This window comes from Sturnira hondurensis, unplaced genomic scaffold (assembly GCF_014824575.4).
Source record: "Sturnira hondurensis isolate 20B ecotype Veracruz unplaced genomic scaffold, ASM1482457v3 Scaffold0006474, whole genome shotgun sequence".
NCBI lineage: Eukaryota > Metazoa > Chordata > Mammalia > Chiroptera > Phyllostomidae > Sturnira > Sturnira hondurensis.
In genome coordinates this window covers 1277952-1301179 of record NW_028079105.1, presented here as the reverse complement: position 1 = coordinate 1301179, position 23228 = coordinate 1277952, and the positions used below count along the sequence as shown (strand labels likewise).

General features: G+C 38.1%; 1 long non-coding RNA gene and 1 pseudogene across 1 annotated transcript in view; one reads left to right on the top strand and one right to left on the bottom strand.

Annotated features, from left to right (window-relative positions):
* Positions 1-9813: 9813 nt before the first annotated feature.
* LOC118989280 (tigger transposable element-derived protein 1-like) lies at positions 9814-10953 on the bottom strand (annotated as a pseudogene).
* Positions 10954-20522: 9569 nt separating this feature from the next.
* The window catches only part of LOC118989290 (uncharacterized), a 151795-nt gene continuing 149089 nt past the window's right edge, over positions 20523-23228 (top strand). Inside the window, exon 1 of the long non-coding RNA XR_005066988.1 lies at positions 20523-20587. This is a non-coding gene — a long non-coding RNA (uncharacterized LOC118989290). The remainder of the gene's footprint in view (positions 20588-23228) is intronic.

Genomic DNA, 23228 nt, shown 5'->3' with positions numbered 1-23228 from the left:
CCCCTTATGAGAATATGTTCTCCCTTTCTGTGGGTTGTCTTTTCATTTTCTTGATGTTTTCCTTTGCTGTGCTAAAACTTTTATCTTCTTTTTAATTTAATTCTTGTTCAAGTACAGTTTTCTCTTATATTCCCAGCCCTGCCTACCCACCCCCAGTGCTCCCCACCTCCCTTCCATTTCCACCACCCACCTTAGTTATTGTCCATGTATCCTTTATACTTGTTTATGTGAAACCTTCCACTTTTCCCCTGTGATCCTCTGCACTCTCGCCTCTGGTCCATCAGGCTGTGCTGTATTTCACTGTCTTTGGTCATATTTTCCTTGCTTGTTTGTTGTTTAGATTCATGTTAAAGGTGAGATCATATGGTATTTGTCTCTCACCACCTGGCTTATTTCACTTACCATAATGCTTTCCAGTTCCATCCATTATGTTACAAAGGGGAGGAACTCCTTCTTTCCGTTGCACATAATTCCATTGTTTAAATATACCATAAATTTTTAATCCATTCATTTACCAATGGGCATCTAGATTGCTTCCAACACTTGGCTATCATAAATTGTCCTACTATGAACATCGGGGTGCATAGCTTCATTGGGATTGGTGTTTCAGGCTTCTTAGGATATATTCTTAACAGTGGAATTGCTGGGTCAAAAGGCACATTCATATTTAGTTTTCTTAGAAAATTCCATACTATTTTCTACAGTGGATGTACCAGTCTGCAATCCCACCAACAGTGAACTAGGGTCTCCTTTTCCCCACAAAATCTCCAGCACTAGTTTTTTGTTGCTTCATTTATGATAGCCATTCTGACTGGTGTAAAGTGGTAACTCATTGTGGTTTTAATTTGCATCTCTCTGATAGCTAGCAATATTGAGCATCTTTTCATGTGTCCCTGGATCTTCTGTATGTCCTCCTTGGAGAAGTGTCTGTTCAAGTCCTTTGCCATTTTTTAATTGGGTTGCTTTTCTTCTTTGAGTGGAGTCATGTGAGTTCTTTGTATATTTTGGATATTAAACCTTTGTCTGAGGCATCATTGGCAAATATGTTTCCCCAAACAGTTGCTTCTCTTTTTATCTTGATACTGTTTTCCTTAGCCATGAAGAAGCTTTTAATTTTGATGAGATCAAATTTGTTTATTCTTTCCTTTATGTCCCTTGCTCTAGGGGATGTATCAGTAAAAATATTGCTGTTTGGAATATCTGAGATTTTCCTGCCAATGCTTTCCTCTAGGACTTTGATGGTTTCACAGCTTATATTTAATTCTTTAATCCACCTTGAATTTATTTTGGTGTATGGTGTAAGTTGGTGCTTAAGTTTCATTTTTTTGCACGTTGCTGTCCAGGTCTCCCAACACCATTTGTTGAAGAGGCTATCTTTACTCCATTTTATGTTACTTCCCCCCAAATTAATATTTGCTGAATATTAATTGACTGTAGAGATTTGGGTTTATTTCTGGGCTCTCTGTTCTATTCCATTGGTCTATGTGCCTGCTTTTATGCCAGTACCAGGCTGTTTTGATTACAGTAGCCTTGTAATACAGTTTGATATCAGGTATTGTGATCCCTCCTACTTTGTTGTTTCTCAAAATTGCGGCTGCTATTTGGGGTCTTTTATGGTTCCATATAAATTTTTGAGGTGTTTGTTCTATGTCTGTGAAATATGCTATTAGTACTTTAATAGGTATTTCATTGAATCTGTAAATTGCTTTCAGGAGTATGGACATTTTGATGATGTTAATTCTTCCAATTTATGAACACTGTATATGTTTCCATTTCTTCTGTCTTCCTTGATTTCTTTCTTCAGGGTTGTGTAGTTTTCTGCATAGAGGTCTTTTACCTCCTTGGTTAGACTTGTTCCCAGATATTTTATTTTTGTTTTTGCTATATCAAATGGGACTTTTTCCTTGATTTCTGCTTCTGATATTTCATTGTTGGTTTACAAAAAGGCCTTTGATTTCTGGATATTGACTTTGTAATCTGCTGTTTTGCCAAATTCATTTATTAGTTCAAGCAGTTTTTTGATAGAGGCTATAGGATTTTCCATGTACACTATCATGTCATCTGCAAACAATGACAGTTTTGCTTCCTCCTTTCCAATTTGAATGCCTTTTATTTCCTTTTCTTGTCTGATTGCTGTGGCTAGAACTTCCAATACCATATTGAACAGAAGTGGTGAAAGTGGACAACCTTGTCTTGTTCCCGATCTTAGTGGAAAAGCTTTCAGTTTTTGCCCATTCAGTATGATGTTGACTGTAGGTCCTTCATATATGGTCTTTATTATATTGAGGAATGCTCCCTCTATTCCCACTTTGCTGAGTACCTTTATCATAAATGGGTGTTGTACCTTATCAAAAGCTTTTTCCGCAAGTATTGATATGACCATATGGTTTTTGTCTTTGCTTTTTGTTTACGTGATGTATTACATTTACTGATTTGCAAACATTGAACCATCCTTGCACCCCTGGGATGAATCCTACTTGGTCGTGGTGTATGATCTTTTTGATGTATTGTTGGATGCGATTTGCCAATATTTTATTGAGGATTTTAGCATCTATATTTATCAGCAATATTGGCCTGAAGTTTTCTTTCTTTGTTGTGTCTCTATCTGGCTTTGGAATTAGGATGATGCTGGCTTCAAAAAAGAGTTTGGGAGTTTTCCCACATTTTGGATTTTTTTGAATAGTCTGTGAAGAATAGGGATTAGCTCTTCCTCAAAAGCTTTGTAGAATTCTCCTGTGAAACCATCTGGTCCAGGGCTTTTGTGTGATGGAAGTTTTTTGATTACTGCTTCAATTTCATCTGCTGTTATTCGCCTGTTCAGGTGTTCTGGTTTTTTTGTTGTTGTTGTTGCTGAGTTTTGGAAGATTATATTTTTCTACAAATTTGTCCATTTCACGTAGGTTTTCAAATTTCTTGGCATACAGTTCTGCATAGTACTTTCTTACAATCCTTTCTATTTCTGTGATATCAGTTGTAATCTCTCCTCTTTCATTTCTGATTCTATTTATTTGTGTCCTCTCTCTTCTTTTCTTGATGAACCTAGTTAAAAGCTTGTCTATTTTGTTTATCTTTTCAAAAAACCAACTCCTGGATTCATTGATCCTTAGAATTGTGCTTTTAGTCTCTATGTCATTTAATTCTGCTCTGATCTTGGTTATTTCCTTCCTTCTGCTTGCTCTGGGCTGTCTTTGTTATTGTTCCTCTAGTTCTGGCAGGCGTCGGGTTAGGTTGTTTGTTTGAAATGTTTCTATTTTCTTTAGGTAAGCCTGTATTGCTATGAACTTCCCTCTCAGGACTGCCTTCGCCGTGTCCCATAAGTATTGGGTTGTTGTGTGTTCATTTTTATTAGTTTCAAGAAGTTTTTTTATTTCCTCCCTAATTTCAATCTTGACCCATTCATTGTTTAATAGCCTACCATTCAATATCCATGCTTTTGGCTGTTTTGGGTTTTTTCCTGTGTGGTTGGTTTCCAATTTCAGTCCGTTGTGGTCAGAGAAGATGCTTGGTATTATTTCTATTTTCCTGAAGTTTTTGACACTTGTTTTGTGTCCTATCATGTGATCTATCTTGCACTTCAAAAGAATGTGTATTTAGCTTCTTTGGGATGGATGGCTCTTTATATATCAATTAGGTCCATTTCTTCTAGAGTGTCACTTAATGCTGCTATGTCTTTGTTGATATTTTGTTTGGAAGATCTGTCCATTTTTGACAGTGGGGTGTTAAAATCCCCTACTATAATTGTGTTGCTGTCAATATCTTTCTTGAAGTTCTCTAGGATTTTCTTTATATATTTAGGTTCTCCTATGTTGGGTGCATATATATTTATGATGTTAATGTCTTCTTGGTGGATTCTTCCCTTGAGTATTATGAAGTGACCTTCTGGGTCTCTCTTTATGGCCCTGTTTTTGAAGTCTATTTTGTCTGATCTGAGTATTGGTACCCCGGCTTTTTTTTTTTTTATTGTCTGTTTGCTTGAAAATTTGTTTCCAGCCTTTCATTTTTAGTCTGTGATGGTCTTTTGATCTGAGGTGGGTCTCTTGTAGGCAGCATATGTGTGGGTCATGGTTTCTTATCCATGCAGCTATTCTATGTCTCTTAATTGGTGCATTTAATCCATTTACATTTAAGGTTATTATTGAAAGGTACTTATTCATTGCCATTTATCTACCTTTGTTCCTCTCTGTCTCTCTCTTTTCCTTCCTTTCCTTAAAGCAGCCCTTTTAGTATTTCTTGTAGAGCTGGTTTGGTTGAGGCATATTCTTTTAGACTTCTTTTGTCTTGGAAGCTCTTTGTTTGGCCTTCTATCTTAATTGAGAGCCTTGCTGGGTAAAGTAGCCTTGGTTATAGGCCACTGGTTCTCATAACTTGGAATATTTCTTGCCATTCTCTTCTTGCTTGGAATGTTTCCATTGAGAAGTCAGTGGCCATCCTTATTGGGGCTCCCTTGTATGTTGCTTTCCTTTTCTCTCTTGCTGCCTTTAAGATTCTCTCTTTGACTTGACGTTTTGCCATTTTAATGATGATGTGTCTTGCATTGGCCTCTTTGGGTTACAACTGATTGGGACTCTCTGTGATTCCTGGATTTGTGTTACATTTTTTTTCTCATCAAATTAGGAAAATGTTCCATCATTACTCTTTCAAATAGGTTTTCTATCCCTTGTTCTTCCTGTTCTTTCTGGTATTCCTATTATTTGGATATTATTACATTTCATGTTGTCTTGCATTTCTCTTATTCCCTCCTCATTCTTTCTGAGCTTCTTTTCCTTTTCTTGCTCTGTCTGGGAGATTCTTTGTGCTCTGTCCTCTAACTCACTGGTGTTATCTTCTAATTCATCGATCCTGCTTTTCATACCTTCTACTGTGTTCTTCAGTTCAGAAATTGTATTGTTCATTTCCTCTTGGCCTTTACTGATGGTTTCTATTTCCTTTTTCCTGTTGATATAGTTTGCGGTGAGTTCATTGTAGCTCCACTGAAGTTTCTGGTAGCTAGTTGTAAGCTCTTTCAATTTCCTGATAACCAGTGCTTTGAATTCAACATATGATAGTTGAATTGCCTATATTTCATGTAACATTCTTTCTGAGAGTTCCACCTTTCCTTTCATTTGGGGATTGTTTCTGTATCTTCCCATTTTTTGTGATACTCTTCTTGTTGGCCTCAACGTCTTAAATTTATCTGTTCTGGTTCTCTGAGTTTATGGTGTGAACTTCTGTGGTAGAATTCCTGTGAAATTCAGTGGTGCAGGTTCCTGCAGGTATCTTGGTGTTCTCCGCTTACACCTACTCCCTTTTTTGTGTGTGTGCGATCAGTTGGAGGGGGAGGCAAAATGGTTTATGACAGCACAAGAGTATTTCATGTTATTTGCAGTCACAGTGGGTTGAGAAGAAATAGAAAGTCTTTAGGCTATGCACAGTGTTTACTGTACTCTTTGACCCAGCTTGCCACTTTTAAGAAAGGATGAACAGAAGATAAGTCTCTTGTCGGGAAGGGAAGGCTTGTGAGTTCCATCTACAAAGCAGTGAGGTTGCAGGTGGTCAGATTTTGAGGTAAAGTGAAAGTAAAGAATAGTAACTAGGTGTAGCGTGTTAGCAAATAGAGTTAATCACTACACTAATAGAATTCAGGAACCTGGAAGGTGGTCTAAGGTCCGAGAGATGTGTTGTGAAGCATTTACCATTGTATAGAACAGGTATTATTTACAATAATATTTGAGCAACATTCACATGACAGACTCTATGTGATCTGTCTGAATGGGGGTTATAAAGCTTGGGTAGTATGTCAAAGTAAAGCAAGTGGTGTTAAGTATAGTAAATTAGCAATACACTGTGGAGGAAAGAACAGGGGAAACCTGTCAACTAGCACAATATATCCAGCCAGGACCAAGAAACCTATACAGAAAGAGGAGGAATACATAGATACTATTAAAATAAAATTAAAAAGTAGTGAGAATAATGAGAAAACAATAGTAATACACCTATGCAGCAACTTGAGGCTTCTCTGCTATAGAAAAGTGAAATTTGTCTCTGTTTCAGTATTGTTGTGGTGCCTTCTCTTTAGGTTCCACTATGGTCCTTTCGCAGTTCCCAATTATTTGTGCCTCTTGTGGGTAAAAGAAAACTAAGCAACAAACAAATAATCCAACACAAACACACACACAAAAGTCAGGGGAAAGGAATAAGCTAACAGGTTGGGAAGAAAGGAAGAAGGATTAAAATCAGACAAAAAGAAAGGAGAGGAACAAAGTATTGAAAGATAGAGCAATAATACAATTAAAAATATATAAGATTACTTAGAAAAGAAGTTGGTAAAAAAAAATCTTCCCTTGTCAGTTTCAAAGTGTCCAAACTGTTTTTTCTGGTTACAGAAGGACCTCTCTGTGGTCTGGGATGCAGGTGGGCACACTCGCGCACTCGTGCCAGCCAGGCTACCAGATTGGGATGCAGGTGCACACCCCCAGGCAGGCTGCCAGGGTCTTGCGGGATCTGGCACTGTCCTTTCCAGTCCTGTGGCAGGACTCAAGTGCTCCTGTGGATGGCTGCTGGGCTGGTTGGGTCATGAGGCAAGTTGCTGTTGCAAAACACCTTTGTTCACTTTCTAATAAAGACTTCACAAAGCCTGCCTCTCAGCCCAGCCCAATCCCCAAAAGACCGGCAACGACAGTGCCCTTCTCAATTCCCCTGGGCTGGCGGGCTGGTGACCAGAGAGTCTGCAGTTGAACACGGCCCTCTGACGTTGTTACCCTTTATGTAAACTTAAGCATACAGGTCTCTGCCTGGTATTGCCCAGCCTTGCTTAGACAGGGAGGGAGGGAGTCAGTTCTCTCCCACGAACCCTGTAGTAGGCCCATAGCTCCCAGTCTGTTGTAGACCTGCCAGGTGTCGGGCTTCCAGAGTTGCCTTCGCAGCAGGCGCCCCAGTGCTGGTTCCAAACCGAGGCCTCTGTTTCCCGGCCACAGCAGCACCGAGGCCGTTAGGCACCGGCCCAGGTCGACACTTCGGAGGCCCGGAGTGCACCTGCTTTTGTCCTCACTCACGTCCCAGAGTCCTCACTGACCTGCAGCTTTCTGGTCCCTCCGTCACACTCTCTGGTCTTATTTTCATAAATGCTGGGGAATTGTTGGTTGATTATGCTGTTCCTCAGTAGGTCCGCCTGGATTTTCTACAGGTGTATGGGAGCTGGATTCCCTCTGGGCTACTCTGTCACCATCTTGAAGCCTCTCCCTGTATGTATTTCTTTATAGAGCCCGGAGGAATTATTTTACACAACATGTTTTATAATACATAACCATTTAAACAAAGATATATTTACATTTGGATTGACCGCCTCTTTATTAAATCATAGTAAATTTTTCTTATTGAGATAATTGTGGACTGCTTGTATGTGAAGGGAGCCTGCGAAATTTTACACTAGCTGAAATGTTGAGATTAGAGGTAGTTATTACTCTTATGATTATTCTCAAATATAACTTGTCAGATAATTACAAATTTATTCATGAAAATAAATTAAAGGCCAAAATTAACATCGTTTTCAAAGAATTCAGTAAGATTTAAGGAATCAGATCTTATACTACCTATCTTTGCAGTTTTGAGAAAGAAATTGCTCAGTTGAAAAACTATGTTCTAAAACTTTTAATGTGGAATTAAAAAGTAAGCTGATCTAAGTGCATTAATTGGCTATTCCAGGGGTAAAAAGAGTATTTCAATGTATTTATGTTCCTGATTTGTATAAAAATGTAATCATCACAGAGTTTGCAGCAAAATACATGTAAACCTTGAAGAGTAAATAATAACCAATGATGAGTAAGTAAGGTAGCTCAGGATTTTATGTACCTTTGAAAATACACTAATAAAGCTTATTGTTCAAAACTCACCTTGTTATACTCCATTTTTAAAAAATAAGATATGATTTCCAAAATTGCCTTGAGATCTTATTCTGAAGTTTTCATGTTTGAGAACATATATTTCTTTATATAATATTTACTTATCTTTCTAGTGTTTTTATGATTTTATTTTTAAAATATAGATTTTATAACTATTTGTAATATACTTTATGTAAGGTATGAAATAAAAATCTAATTAATTTTTTTCTTAATGGTTAACTAGTAACAGCATTATACGTTTAATAATCCATTCTTCTCCTATTAATTTGAAATCTCACGTTAAATTAAAGGGTGGGGCCAAAGTTGGTTCACAGCTGTTTGTATGGAGAATAATATAATAATTAACAATTAATAATATAAAAATAAACTGTTTTATGTACTCACAACTGTAAACCTACTTTGGACCCACTCTTTACATGCTGCATGATTGTGTTCCTTTTGAAGTATAACTCCATGGTAGTGGGAACCCTGGTGATCTTGCTCGCTGTTTTATTGCTAACATTTATAATAATGCCTAATGTATACAGGCTTAATAGATATTTGTTGCATCAATAAATAAATGATTGAATGAATTAGTATGTTAAATTCTTACATGCCCTTGGGTCTGGACTATATATTTTGTTACAAAATGTATAGGTAAATATTTACATAATATTATGTTAAGTAAAACCCTGAAGCAGAAATCATACAGGAAAGTATCCAGTAAATGATTCAAAGGAAAAAAAAAACACTTCTGTAGGAAAATAATCAAAAGCAGAGCCATAAGACAAACTGGCAAAGATTATTTTCAAGACAGTAGAAAGAGTTAATCTATTAATACGAGGAGGGACTAATGACAGGAAAAAGCAGTTCACAAAAGAGAAAAATAGTAATAAAAATGAACTTCTTTCAATTCATGAGTCAGCAAAAACAGTAAATTAAACCAGAGAGATACTACTTTTTACTTACCATATTAACAAAGAATGAAAGAGTGGTTATATCCCTTAATGTTGAGGATATGGGAAATACACATACATACATGTTCTTTAAAATAGTAATGCTGTCTCTAAGAATCTATCTTAAAGTTGTTATGGATAAGAGAGCAATTATGTATGGACAGTGATGTTTATTACATTTTTGTTTCTATAAGGAATTAAAGACAAGGAAAAGTCCAAAAATCCTATAATACAGGTATAGGTGAACTAATGTTACACTCATAGTATGAAATAAAAGACAGTCATTAAAAATATGGCATTTCTCACCTGTTGAATTCAAAATGGTTCTCAAAATATTGTGTAACAGATTACAAATCAGTATGTAGAGTATGATCCACCTTTAAAAAAATCCTCACCCAAGGATATGTTTATTGATTTTAGAGAAGGGGAAGCGGAGAAAGGAGGGAGAGGGGAGAAAGAAAGGATGGAGACACACAGACAGAGAGACAGAGAGATAGAGAGAATCATCTATGTGAAAGAGAAACACCATTTGGTTCCCCCCATATACCCTCTGACTGAGGATTCAACCTGCAACCTAGGCATGTCCCTTGTCCAGGAATCAAACCCACGAACTTTTGGTGTACATGATGCTTCTACCAACTGAGCCACCTGGTCAGGTGTCATCCACCTTTTGAGAATTATTCTCTGTGTATGTTGAATAAACTAAGAAATATTGACTACTAAACTCTTAAGAATATTGATCTCTGAGTGATGGCAGACAAATGAGTTTATAAAAACTTTTATAGGCATACCTTGAGGATGTTGTGGGTTTAATTCTGGACCACTGCAATAAAGCAAATATCACAATAGGGCAAGTCACACAAATTTTTTTGCTTTCCCAGTGCATATAAAAGTTATGTTTATGCTACATTATAGTGTATTAAGTGCACAATAGCACTATGTCTAAAAAAACAATACCTCAATTTAACAATTCTTTATTGCCAAAAATGTTGACCATAATCTTAGACTTCGGCGAGTAATAATCTTTTTGCTGGTCAGGAGTCTTTGTCTATGTTGAGGGCTGCTGTTGGATCAGGGTGGTAGTTGCTAAAGACTGGGATGACTGTGGCAATTCGTTAAAATATGGCAACACTGAAGTTTGAAGCTTTGACTGACTCTTCTTTTCAGGAGCTATTTCTCTGCAGCATGTGCTGCTGTTGGAGAGCATTTTACCCAGTGTAGAAATTCTTTCAGTATTAAAGTCAGTCTTCTCAAACCTTGCTGCTACTTCATCAATTAAGTTTATGGAATATTCTAAATCTTTTGTTGCCATTTCAGTGATGTGCACAGCTCTTCATCAGAGATAGATTTCACCTCAAGGAATGACTTTTGTTGCTTATTCTTCTGAAGCAACTTTTCATCCATTAAAGTTTTATCATGAGATTGCAGCAATTCAGTCACATCTTTAGGCCCCCCTTCTAATTCTAGTTCTCTTGCTGTTTCCACCACATCTGCAGTTACTTCCTCGACTAAAGTCTTGACCCCCTCAAAGTCATCCAAGAGGATTGAAATCAACTTTTCCCAAACTCTGTTATGTAGATACTTTTACCTCTTCCCATGAAATATGAAAGTTCTTAATGGCATCTAGAATGGTGAATACTTTCCAGAAGATTTTCAAATTACTTTACCCAAATATATCAGAGGAGTTACCCTATACAGCAGTTATAGCCTTATAAAATGTATTTCTTAAATAATAAGACTTAAAAGTCAAAATTGATCTGTGGGCCGCAGAATGAATGTTGTGTTAACAAGGATGAAAAACAAAACTGATCTCCTTGTACATCTCCATCAGAGCTCTTGGGTAACCATGTGCATGATCAGTGAGCAGTAATATTTTGAAAGAAATCTTTTATTCTGAGCAGAGAGCTTAAAGTATTCAGTAAACCATGTTATAACAGATGTAATAACATCCAGGCTTTGTGATTCCATTTATAAAGAACAGGTAGAGTAGATACAGCCCTAGGGTTTTCAGAATAGTAAATGAGCATTGTCTTCAACTTAGAGTCACCAGCTGCATGAGCCCCTAACAAGAGAGTAGACCCATCCTTTGAAGATCTGAAGCCAGCACTGACTGTTCTAACTGTGCAAGTCCTATATGGCATCTCTCAGTAGAATGTGTAAGTTTTTTCAATCAACGACCCTTTCCAATATTTTGATTTATCTATAATATGCCTATGAGTTTATATGTTAAACATGCCTGGGTATATCTTTTCTGCGCCTTTATATAAAATAGCTGTTCAGACACTTCAACTTAAATATCTTACTATAATGAGATATTTACAAGTCCCAAACTGAACTCATATTTCCTTCCCCAAACCTGTTCGGCTTTTTGTATTCCCTACATTATGTCACTGTCGGCTACTTACTTGTTCTCGCAAATTGGAAACCCAAGATTCACCCTAGATACTCTCTCATTCACCCCATCCATCCACTGTCACTAAACTCCATTGATGCCACTTCCCAACTTTCCCGACCCTGTTCCCTCCTGGAGTTACTGCAAACACTTTCAAGAAAACCTTTCTGAGGCGGATTTAACATTGCTATGCTTTCTTCAAAAATCTATCCTTCATACTGCTGTCAGAGTGATCTTTCAAATAATTAGAAAAAACAAAACCGTAAAAGGCTCAAAATGGGATCCACACAACCTCTCCTGTTTCGTACCCACGGGCACACGCTTCTCCCTTCACCCCTCTTCCTGCCGCAAATCACTAGACAGTCCTCTCATGCGGCCCCATAACTGTCCCCACAATTGTCCCCAGTGCTGGGAATAAACCTGCAAAAAAAGATTCAAAACAAAGGGTTCCATTCGGAAGGAGTTGCATCGTCATAAATTATGAGCCTCAAATTGTCACACATAACGGCCCTCTACCTAGCCCTACTAGACTCCTGGGCGGGGCCACCATTCTGACCTCAAGAAACGCTCCAGCGAGCTCAGCAGCCGAGCTACTTGCTAGCCTAGGAGCAGGACCACACTTGTGGCCCGGCTGGCTGTTCCTGCGGTTCGGTTCTTGCCCAGCAAGCCTGTAAGCACGCCAGTAAGCACTTCGGAATAAGACCCTCCGGGTTACGCTCTTCCACCATCCTCCGCCCCGCCCCCGACCCTCTGGAGCCCAAGCGGTGCCCCTCCCTCCCGCTCTTTCCACCACCTTCGGCTCCGCCCACCAACACCCCATGTACCTTGGCCCTGTCCCTGTCCCTGAGCCCGACCTCTGCAACCACCCTAGACCCGCCCATGAAACTCTCCCAGCCGCCCCCCGCCCAGCCGCTGCCCTCCAATGCTCCAGGGTGCGCTAGGCCCGGTTCCCCAGCCACCCTTGGCCCCTCGTAACCAGCAGCGGAGGCTCCAAACTCCGGCGGACACGCAGCGGAGGTCATTGCCTGAGGGGCCGCAGAGCTCTCGGGTGCCTCCGGCGGGCTAAGGACGTTGACGCTGCTGACCCGAATCTTGACGGATGTTGAAGCGGTAGGTGCCAGGTGCCTGGGGAGGACAAGACGCGCAATGGCCAAAGGTCAGGCAGGGTGGGAAGAGCTGTTGGGCGTGTCTGCGCTTCCAGACACTGAGGGGAGGGCGGAAGCACTTAGGTGGGGGAGGGCAGGGGAACCGGCTTGTGGGAAGGAGGGGAAAGCCCTGCGAAGTTCATGCCGTTCCTGCTGAGTTCCAACCGAGTGGCGAGGAAAACCAAACCAAACCAAAGCAAACCAAAACACCCAGAAATAGGTACTGCGCGCCCTGGTTACCCGACCGGGTCCTAGAAAGTGGAGTAGGAACCACTTTTCTTCTCCAGTTCCCCGGAGGTATTTTGAGCACACATTTTTTTCAAGTATATTACTGTGTGTATATATTCAAGTATATTACTGTGTGTATACATATGTATGTACATGAATGCACATACGTGTATATACACACACAGAGTAATATATATATATGATTTTGGGCAAATGTGCTTATATATTACTGTAGTTGTTTTTATTTATAATAAAATACATGTCAAACTAGTAACTACTTACCTGAAATTATAGTCAACAAGAAAAGAAAACCTGATAAGAAAAAAAAAAAACAAGAACCATGTATGGTCAATTCACAGAAAACTAAATAGTTAACGAAGATGTAAGGATATACCATTAAATATAGTATATTAGTTTCAGGCATACAACAGTCATTCAATATTTGTGTCAAAAGTTTTATTTAATGGTATTTGAGGCAATGCTACTGTAAAAGTCTGTAAAAGGACAGTTCGCACGTTCCGACAGCCACAATGTTGTGTTGACTTGAGAGATGTGTTGACTTGAAAGATGCTTCACAGAGAAAAATATTTGGTCAGTTGTAAAGAGAAGGTGTGAAATAGAAAACATCATGGAACACACTCTCTAGGCTTAAGACTTTTTGACATTTTAGTTTCAATGTTTATCTGAATGTGTAACCTGATGAAAATGTCTTCATCATCTATCATGATGATTTGTCTCTTAATTCCCTCTATCCTGTTTATGATACTTTTCATCTCAGCTTACTCGTTAAGGCACACCTCCTTGTACTGGGCTCCACTTTTTTGCACTCCACTTTTTTTGCACGCCATTAGTGTTGTGCTTATATTATAACACGTTTCACCAGGACACATGCTTTAATAGGATGGTATGGAGCCAAATCTGCAACATTTCTGAGGTGTGCCTGTAGGTGCTCTTAACTTACAAGCAGCATTTGGATTCAAGGAATCCTAACTTTGCAAAAGTACTATTTAGAAGTCGAAAATTGAAATTAAGTCTTATTTGGTCATCATGTGGGAAATATACATGAAGTAGATGAAATGTGGTCTTTTCACTTATCTCAGTTTATTTATTTAATTTTATATATGATCATTTTTCTTAATTGCAACAGAGCCATCAGCACCTTTTCAACAAATTTGTAAGGTCAAGCTGGAAATATTAAGTATGATACCCAGTTTTTAAGTACAGTACATAGTATATTTCTTACATTGTAATTTATGATTGATATGTCAGCATATCCTGTGTACAGAATAAGGAAAGCATAATAATCCCATAATTTATTTTATATTGTAAGCAAAATTATAAATAGAAGGAACAGAAATTATTAGAACATGCCCATTTATTCAGCAAGACTTCATAGATAAATGTCCCTACTTCTAATTAATTTTTTAACCCATACAAGATGTCCACATGGAATAGTGGAGAGTCAGATTTCTTTCTTTTACTCACCAAACGCTCAAGTTTACAGATGAGGGCATAACTTTATAGTCAGTCCTCATAGTAGCAGTTTTTAAGTGAGCTTGAGCATCTTATTTTTCTGAGTTTCCTGTGAACTGACTAATAATGACTTTCTATAACACTGTATGGCTCAAACTTAGAGATAATATATTTAAAGCATTTAGTGTGTAATAAGACCTCAAAAGAGTTTTAATTTTAAAAGATTATTGTACAGGGTGTGGCAAAAGTCAGTTTACAGTTGTTTGTATGGGAAATATAGCACAGTGATTAATAAATAATAATACAGGAATAAACTCTGTGTTTTGCATATTTACAACTGTAAACCTACTTTTGCCCCACCAGCAAAGTTTATGAGGTCCACTACTCGCTACTTGGTGTGGTAGGTAGGATTGTTTCTTTTGCAACTGTTGCCCTTTGTGTCAGTTGATGTAAATGCCTACACTTGAGTCTTAAGAAACTGTTGGAGCTATACATTAAGTGAGTGAAGCAGGCATTATAGTATAAAATTGAAGTTATTAATATTTTATATACTGACTTCATAGTTCAATTAAGTCTATTCTTTTTAACCGGGACAGAACTAGGCTTTGGTTTGTGGTGTCCTGCCCTTCATAGATTATGATCCTGTGGCTCACTTTTGTAATAATTACCTTTTCATTAATAACACTGTTCAAGACATGATGCTGTTATGTAGTACACATTCTAAACTCATTCCCTTTAATGTCAGTGTCCCTATGGCGCCATCTTTTATAATTTCCTTAACTTTGTGGATTCCTATGTCTGGAACCTTTGCAGCAATTTTCCTACTACAAATTGAAAGGGCAGGCAGCACTAAAAGTTCTTTCATTTTTTTATTATTTGCTTGTGTTTCAAAATTATATAATAGTTCTATAATCCCACAACTTTTGGCAATCCTTTATTTGAATACTGTGGATTTTCATTGCTCAGGAACTGGAAAAGACGTCACAACCTACTCAATTTCAGCTGAGCAATGAAAAACAAGAAAGTATGTGTCAGAGTACTCTATTGTATTCTGATTCATGTTGTTTCATATGGGAAGCATGATGGAAAGTGACTACATACTAGTATTAGGGTCTCAACTAAAATGAGTGTGATAAACATTAAATTATGCAATATTAGATTGCTCTTTGGTCCTTATTTTAAATATTCCCTTCCACATTAAAAATATTTAATACATATTTGAAATATTTTTGCAACTTATGCTTATAACTTTTTTCTATTATGCTAGAGTTGTATTGCCAGCAAATACAGACACTAATTTTGTTTAGAAAGTTGTTAATAGTTATGTTGTAATACCAGTTAACAGACACATTACAAAGCTAGATAGGTGTTAACTTGGAGTACTTAGTGGCTTGTTTACCTCTAAAGTTTAGGGGGGGGGGGAAACTGTTTTGTGCTTATTCATCATTTCTAACTTTGAAGGGTTGTTTATAAATTTATGATTTTAAAATTTGAATTATGTCCAAAGGCATTTAAGAATATATGGAAGCATATCTTTGGAGCTAAAAGGTAGTTATTAATGCAATTTTATACTTAGGAAAACAGGCACTTAGACTAATGATCTGCTTATGATCATTTGGTTACAATTCTTTCAGGATGAGCCTGTGCAAAGTCAGGTGAGTTTTACCTTTGACTTTGTTTTAATGGCATCAAAATTTGAAAAACTGCATCCCATTTCAGCATAAGAAGATTTTAGTTGTACTTAAGGGGTATTTAAATTTATAGATTTATTTGGTACTTTCACCAAATTATGTTTCACAATTATATTGCAGGTATTATGATGCAAAGATAAATAAGATCTAGTGTTTTTTTTTTTTTTTTACCTCAGCTCAATCTAATTAAATAAAATGAATGTTAGCCCTGGCTGGCGTAGCTCAGTGGATTGAGCGCGGGCCTGCGAACCAGAGGATCGCGGTTCGATTCCCAGTCAGGGCACATGCTTGTGTTGCAAGCCGGTTCCTTGCAGGCTAACTACCAGCAGGGGATGCACGAAAGGCAACCATACATTGATGTTTCTCTCCCTCTCTCCTTCCCCTCTAAAAATAAATAAATAAATAAAATCTTTAAAAAAAAATGAATGTTCAGAAATACCTTATTTTATTGCATTTCACATGTGTTGTGTTTTTTACAAACAGAAGGCAAGACCCTCCACCAGCAGAACGATTATGACTTGCTTTACTGCAATACTCTCTTTATCATGGTGGTGTGTAATCTAAATTGCAATATCTTTGAGGTATGACTGTGATAGATTTATTGTGCTACATTTAAAAAAATTGATAGACAAAATACAGTAGAGACCAGTGTAGGAGGAGAGATAAATTATTATTATTATTATTACTTTATTATCAATTTTTTAGAAATGAGATAACTATGTGAACTATTTTATTTACTGTTACTATTGAGACATGAGGATATTTTCATTTTCCAAGGATGTAGCAAGAACTTAAATTTTGTCTTGAAGGATGAATAGCAATTTAGAAGAGGAGCAGCAGAATGAGTGAGGCAACTTCAGACAGAGCACCTGAATGTACAGATATGTGATGAAACAAAATAACATTTATATATTCAACATATTATTGAACATTCACTGTGGTGGACACTGGAAATATATCTGAGTAAAAGGGCTATAATTACATAGTCAGATTGTTACAGAACAGACAGGGGGAGCAATTAATGGCCCACCCAAGGACACCAAAAACTGTTACAGAACACAGGTCTGTTGTGGACCACTTTGCCTGGTTCTAGGAATTATAACTCGACTCCCTGTGGCTAAGGGCCAGCAACTACCTGGGCCTTATTATAAAATATAACAGCAGTAATACATATAGGAAAGTCAGATCCTACCAAAATGGAACCCTAATAAGCCTCTTTATATTAATGTACTAAACATTTAATACAATCAAAATACATTCAAGAAACATTTATTTTACACCAACTATGTCTCAGGCACTGTGTTAAGTAATGCTGACCAAGATCCACGACAGGGTCTCTATCTTCAAGGGGAACTGCTGTGGACCACTCTGCCTGGTTCTAGGAATTATAACTCTACCTTCTGTGGCTAAGGGCCAGTGGCGACTTCTGGAATGCGAGCTGCAGGAGACAAAGTTTGACTCTGGTAGCAAATGCTGCCTCAGTTTCCTCCCTGCCCCCAAAGCTTGGTCGGAAGTCAATGATGGGTAAGACCCCTCACAGCGGGGGGTGGGGGGGGAGGGCAACCTAAGCCAGACTCAATCACATGGGAAGCCATCATGGAAGGACTCAGGGGCGGGGGCTGCAACAAAGAGCAATGGACTCTCACCCCCCCCCCCCCCCGTCCCCCCCGNCACCCCCCCCCCCCCCCCGCCGTCCCCCCCGCCATTGAGATCCTCATGTCTTCTGGGAGAAGCACTTCTTGGCTCTAATCCCCTTAAGCCTGAATACCTGTTGGGGAAGGGTGCAGCTCCTTGCCTTCCCTAGAGCGTGTCCTGGGGAAAAATCTGGCATCACAAAGACTTCCTAATAAACCTGTGAAATCTGCTCTGTTAAGAGTGCTTTCATTCATATGTTAAGGGTTCAAGCAGGAAACCCTAAAACTCTGTTCCTGACAAACTCTGACTCATACTAAGCCCTCAGATTTCTTTGAAATGTTATCTACTGTTTGATCCTTGCTGCCGTGTATTCCTGTGTATTACAACGCAATAAAAGGCCTTGGAGGAAGGGGCTCAAAGCCTTTTTCCCCTGAGAAACTGGCCACTGCTCAAGGCCTTTTTCCTCTAGGAAAATGGCCACTTCTCCTCCCCAAGCAGATCACCTCATGTCTCTGTCAGGTTTACTCTCATCTGTGGCACACAGGGGGACTTGTGAGGAAAGTTGCCCCCACACAGGTCCACACAGGGCCAGGGGGTGGAGGATATACTATCACCGAAAGGACCCCCACCAGGTTCGATTGTCCATCACCATAGGAAAGACATCTCTCAATGCCAGAAATTTGTGAAAAGGAAATGAAATGTTTATTTAACATTATACAGGCTTAAAGTAGTGACCTAATGTCTTCATTAAAATATCAAAGTCCTTTTGGATATCCATAGATACCCACAGTGCTTCCTTCTCCCCCTGCCTTAATTTGATGTACTATATCTCAGGAAAAGAAGCAAAGGTCTGTGATTCAGGCTCCTGGCATCATCAGCTGTGTCGCCATCCAGGCAGGATCTCTAATTATTCCAAAGCCATGTGGCACCTTTTCATGGCCTACTGGCAAGAGTTCTTTCACCTTTCTTCCAGGCAAAGTCTCTCCTGCTTCCCAGGCCACGTGGCCAAAAGGAGCACCTCAAAGGCTGTGGTCCTCTCTTCTACCAAAGCTACAGGGGTTTCCACTCTGGCCAAAACTGCATGGTCCTCTTCTCTCCACCAAAGTTACAGGGACAAGGGTGGTCTGCCACTCTGCCAAAGCTGAGTGGCCGTTCTCTGCTAAAGCCACATGGTGATTCTCTCTCACGGGGCTATGGGAGTCCCCACTCTGGCCAAAAGTACCTGGCTCTCCGTGCAAAGGTGTAGCCATGTGGTCCTCTCCTCAATGGCTGTCCAGTCTGGGTTTAAATACTTGTGCCCATCCTCTCTGCAGCCCCATTTCCGACTCCTCCCACAATCGGCCACACTTGCCAGCACTTCCATATCCTTCCAGCTTTATTGGGCTGCCATCCTGAGTCTGGGCAGGTGTGCCCCCATGGTGTGGAGCCAGCCATCTCCAAGCTCTCACACAGGTGCTGTAACCAGAGGGAGTTGCCCCAGTTACATCTTGAGGAGGAAGTCGCTTTCCATCCCCCTGGCTCAGAGCTTGGCCACAGCTATTTAACATATCTATGCAGCCAGTTAAAGGTTATAGATATGTTAAATAACCATGTCAGAGATTAGCTACAAAACCCTTGCTGTACAAAACAGCTCTGCATGTTCCTGCTTCATGTGTCCCTTCCTCCAACTCACACCTGTGGCGAGAAGGGGTGAGGACATCCTAATATTTCCTGGTCACCTTGAGTTCTGGGACCCATTCCAAATCCCTATTTGGGGCCCCCCTCTTGGCTGCACCCTGTTACAAGATCATAGGTAACTGCAGCTATTGCAGTAAGTACTACATTGGAAGAAGACACAGGGGTGCTTTGTGAGTACACCAGGATACTTGACCAGAACTTAAATAGTTCTTCCTGGTTCTAGGTTGGAAAGAAAGGTTGGAGCTAGCTTGGTTGTAGAATGCTGGCAAAAGGCATGGGCATAGCCATCATTTTGTAGAGTCATGACCTTGGGCAAGTTACCTAACTTCCTAAGCCTTATATAAAATTAGGATAAAAAATAAAGCTAACATTTATTGAAGTCTTACCATGTACCCAGCATTGTGCTAATGCTTTATACAGATTATCTGATTTAATCTTCACATCAAACCTAGGAGGTGGAAGCTATTGTTTTCCATTGTTCTAATAGGTGGCAGAGCCATGATATGAAACCAAGTAGGCTAACCTGAGACCTAAACTCTAACTATTAATAGTGGTTAATTTATAGAGTTGTTCTGAATACTAAATAATGTACCTTAGGTAAATGGTTTGCTAGGCATGAGACAGGGATGTTGGCTCCTGCTTCTATTATTAATAATGCAGGAGGTGATGGGGAACTGAAGTTTAAACAGGTATGTGTGTAAAGGGATCATAGTTTGGAGGGAAACAGGCTGCACTCACCCATTTGTTCAGTTTAAGAAGATTCTGTTCCTCACTTTTGCCTAATATGGAATACAAATAAATTGTACATTATAGTTTGGTACATCCTTTCTGAATATGCTGATGTAGCCATATTCACTGTGTCCCAGGAACATAGGGAGAGGGAATATTTAAATCAGACTGGGTGATTAAGGAGAAGAATTGAGAACTACTGTGGAACTGAAAGAGTAGTGGTGGAAGTGAAGAAAATAAATTTGAGAGATATTTTAGAAATACAATGGACAGTATCAATTGTTACTTTTCCTCTCATTTCTGATTTTATTTTGGGTGGTCCTCTTTCTTTTTTTCTTGATAAATCTTGTTAAATGTTTGTCAGTTTTGTTTATCTTTTCAGAGAATAAGCTCCTGGGTTCTTTGATCCTTTGAGAGTTTTTATCCTAAATAGATGCTAGATTTTATCAAATACTTTTCTGCATCTATTGATATTATCATGTGGTTTTTATTCTTCATTTTGTTTATATGGTTGTATCAAGTTTATTGATTTGGAATATTGTGCCAACCTTGCATCCCCAAAATAAATGTTGCTTATTTTAACAAGTATACTTATGACATTACTTATTCTTTATCCCCAAAATATGCCTTGGCCAATACTTTGATTGTTTAGAATATTTTTGATTGATAAAAATGAGGTGTTACATAAAAGTTTTAAATCTCAATTTTAAAATGTATTTTTTTCAACAGAGTAAGATGAATGGAATGCAAGCCTTTTCCCAAGGTCTGAATGACCAACAGCAACATCAGTCTCCAGTTAAAAAGGGTAAATTTTATAAGAGAATGTTAATATTTATGTGGAGCTAATATTTGCTTAGTTGCAAACCTTTTGTACATGAGAAATTTTATTGTATTCTTTTGTTTGATTTCTGTTCATTTTATTAAGACTGTAGGTTTGATTGCTCCAAAGTCGAGAGCATAGTAACAATGGCTTAAAAGTTAGAAGCTTATTTATAATCTTCTATGTCATGTAAAATTTTGAATTGGTTCACTTGTTCAGTTCTATGAAGCTGCTATTGGCTTATGTATACAGCTGACCCATGACCAACATGGGTTTGAACTGTACAGGTCTATTTATATGTTAATTTTGGGGTAAATGCTATAAGTATAATTTTCTTCCTTGTGATTTCCTTAATACCATTTGCTTTTATCTACATTATATTTGTAAGAATACTGTATATAATACATATACAAAATATGTATTAATTGTTTATGTTATTGGTAAGGGTTCTGGTCAATGGTAAGCTTATTATAGTAGTAAAGTTTTGGGGAAATCAAAAATTATACATGGATTTTTGACTGAGTGGGAAGTTGGCAGCTCTAACCCCCATATTGTGGAAAGGTCAATTGTACTGTCTTACTTGCTTTGCTCTCTTTAGCATATGGTTTCTCTCTCATTGCCCAAGATGAATGCTTCTGCTCCAGCCATTATGTACCCTATGTAGCTGTCAGGAAGGAAGGGAGAGGAAAGGAAGTGTTCCTTAAAAGTATGACACAGAAGTTACATATGACACTTCCATTTAATTCCTCATTGGCCAGAACTTAGTCATGCTGCACAAAGCAGAGCTGTGCAGCCAGCTAATTCTGTTACTGAAGCAGAAGAGAAAGAAGAACTCTGATGAAGAATCAGTAGTCTCTTATACACCAGCTACTTTTAATAAAATGAAAAATAAATAATTTAGAGTCCAAATATTTGTCAAACAATTTATGTATGTAGATTAAAAGTTATGAAAATACTGTATTAGCTTTTTTCTAGTATTTTGTATTTAACTTATATTTCTAAATAATATTTAAATTATTTTCAAATTTCTCATTTTTTGATATTATATATTTTGGAAAATGAGAACTTACATCTTCTTCATCAGTCCCCTTGCTTCACCTTTTGTATCCCTTTCCCACTACATAGCTATTTTACAAGTTTCAGTTAAAGCATTATCAGTCTTCGTATTATGTGACTATGTAAATACAGTTGCTTAGCTAGGAGATACATATCTCCTTTTCATACGGCTGATGTTTGCCTTGGTTTTCTGTGCAACTATTAATTGTTTCCCTCAAATGCTCCAATAATTTTGTCTATAATATTTTTGTTATGCTCGACTCTATCTAGATGCTCAGAATCCTAAAGGAGACTTTCCTTTGATAACCCTCCATTGTCCTATTCCAGGACAAACCAGTTGCTCTTCAGTCATGCTGGAATGAACTTTTACTATTATTTTGAGGCATGTTTTGGCAATTTTTTTGTTTCTTTTCTCTTGAAGTAAAATTCATCATTTGAAACATTTTAAAAATGCATGAATCAGTGGTATTTAGTATCATATTATGTAACCATAACAACTATTTAATTCAAAGAATATTTTTATCACCCCAAATCTTTTGAATGCCTTTGTACCCAGTAAGCAATTACTTCCTATTCTCCTTTCTATTCTGCCACTGGCAAAACTAATCTGTTTTTTTGTCTTGATGAGTATACTTATCCCGGACATCTCATTTAATGGAATTTTACAATAGGTGACCTTTTATGTCTGGCTTCTTTTACTTATCATAGGTTTTTGAGATTCATCCATGTGTAGCATGTATCAGTACTTCCTTTTTATTGCTGAATATCATTCTGTGGTATTGATATGCTGCATTTTGTTTACTTAATTCTCAGTTGATAGACTTGGATTAGTTTTACTTTTTGGCTATTACAAATAATGTTGCTATGAATACTGGTTTACAAGTTTTTGTTTTAACACCTGTTTTCCTTTTTTCTTGGATATATACTTAATGGTAGATTTGTTGGGTAACATGGTAATTTTAAGTTTAACATTTTGAGGAAACCAGACGGGGCAATTCCCAACAACTGCCCAACTGTTTTCCATGGTGGCAATAGCATTCTATATCCCCATTAGCAACATATTAAGGTTCCAATTTCTTTACATCCTTGTTAGGAGTTTTATTTATTGTAGCATCATAGTTGGTAGGAAGTAGTATATCATTGTAATACTGATTTGCATTTCTCTAATAACTAATCATTTTGAGCATTTTTTCATGTGCTTGTTGGCCATTTGTATTTCTTCTTTGGAGAAATTTCTGTTTAAGTCCTCTGACTATATTTTAATTGGATTGTTTTCCTCTGGTTGTTACGTTATAGGAGTTCTTGATACTAGACCCCTTTCTCTCTCCCTCTTTCCCAATTTCCCTTTCTGCTCTCCCCCTTCTCTGTCTCTGTCTCTTTCTCTCTCTAGTTCTCTTAATGGTTTTTGTGTCATATCTAAGAAATCATTGCTGAAATCTAGGTCATGAAGGTTCACTCCTATGAGTTTGCTTGTATCTTTTCAGTTTTCACTTATTGAAAAGACTGTCTTTTCCCCATTATATATTCTCACCTTCTTTTTCATAAATTAATTTACCAAATAAGCATGGGC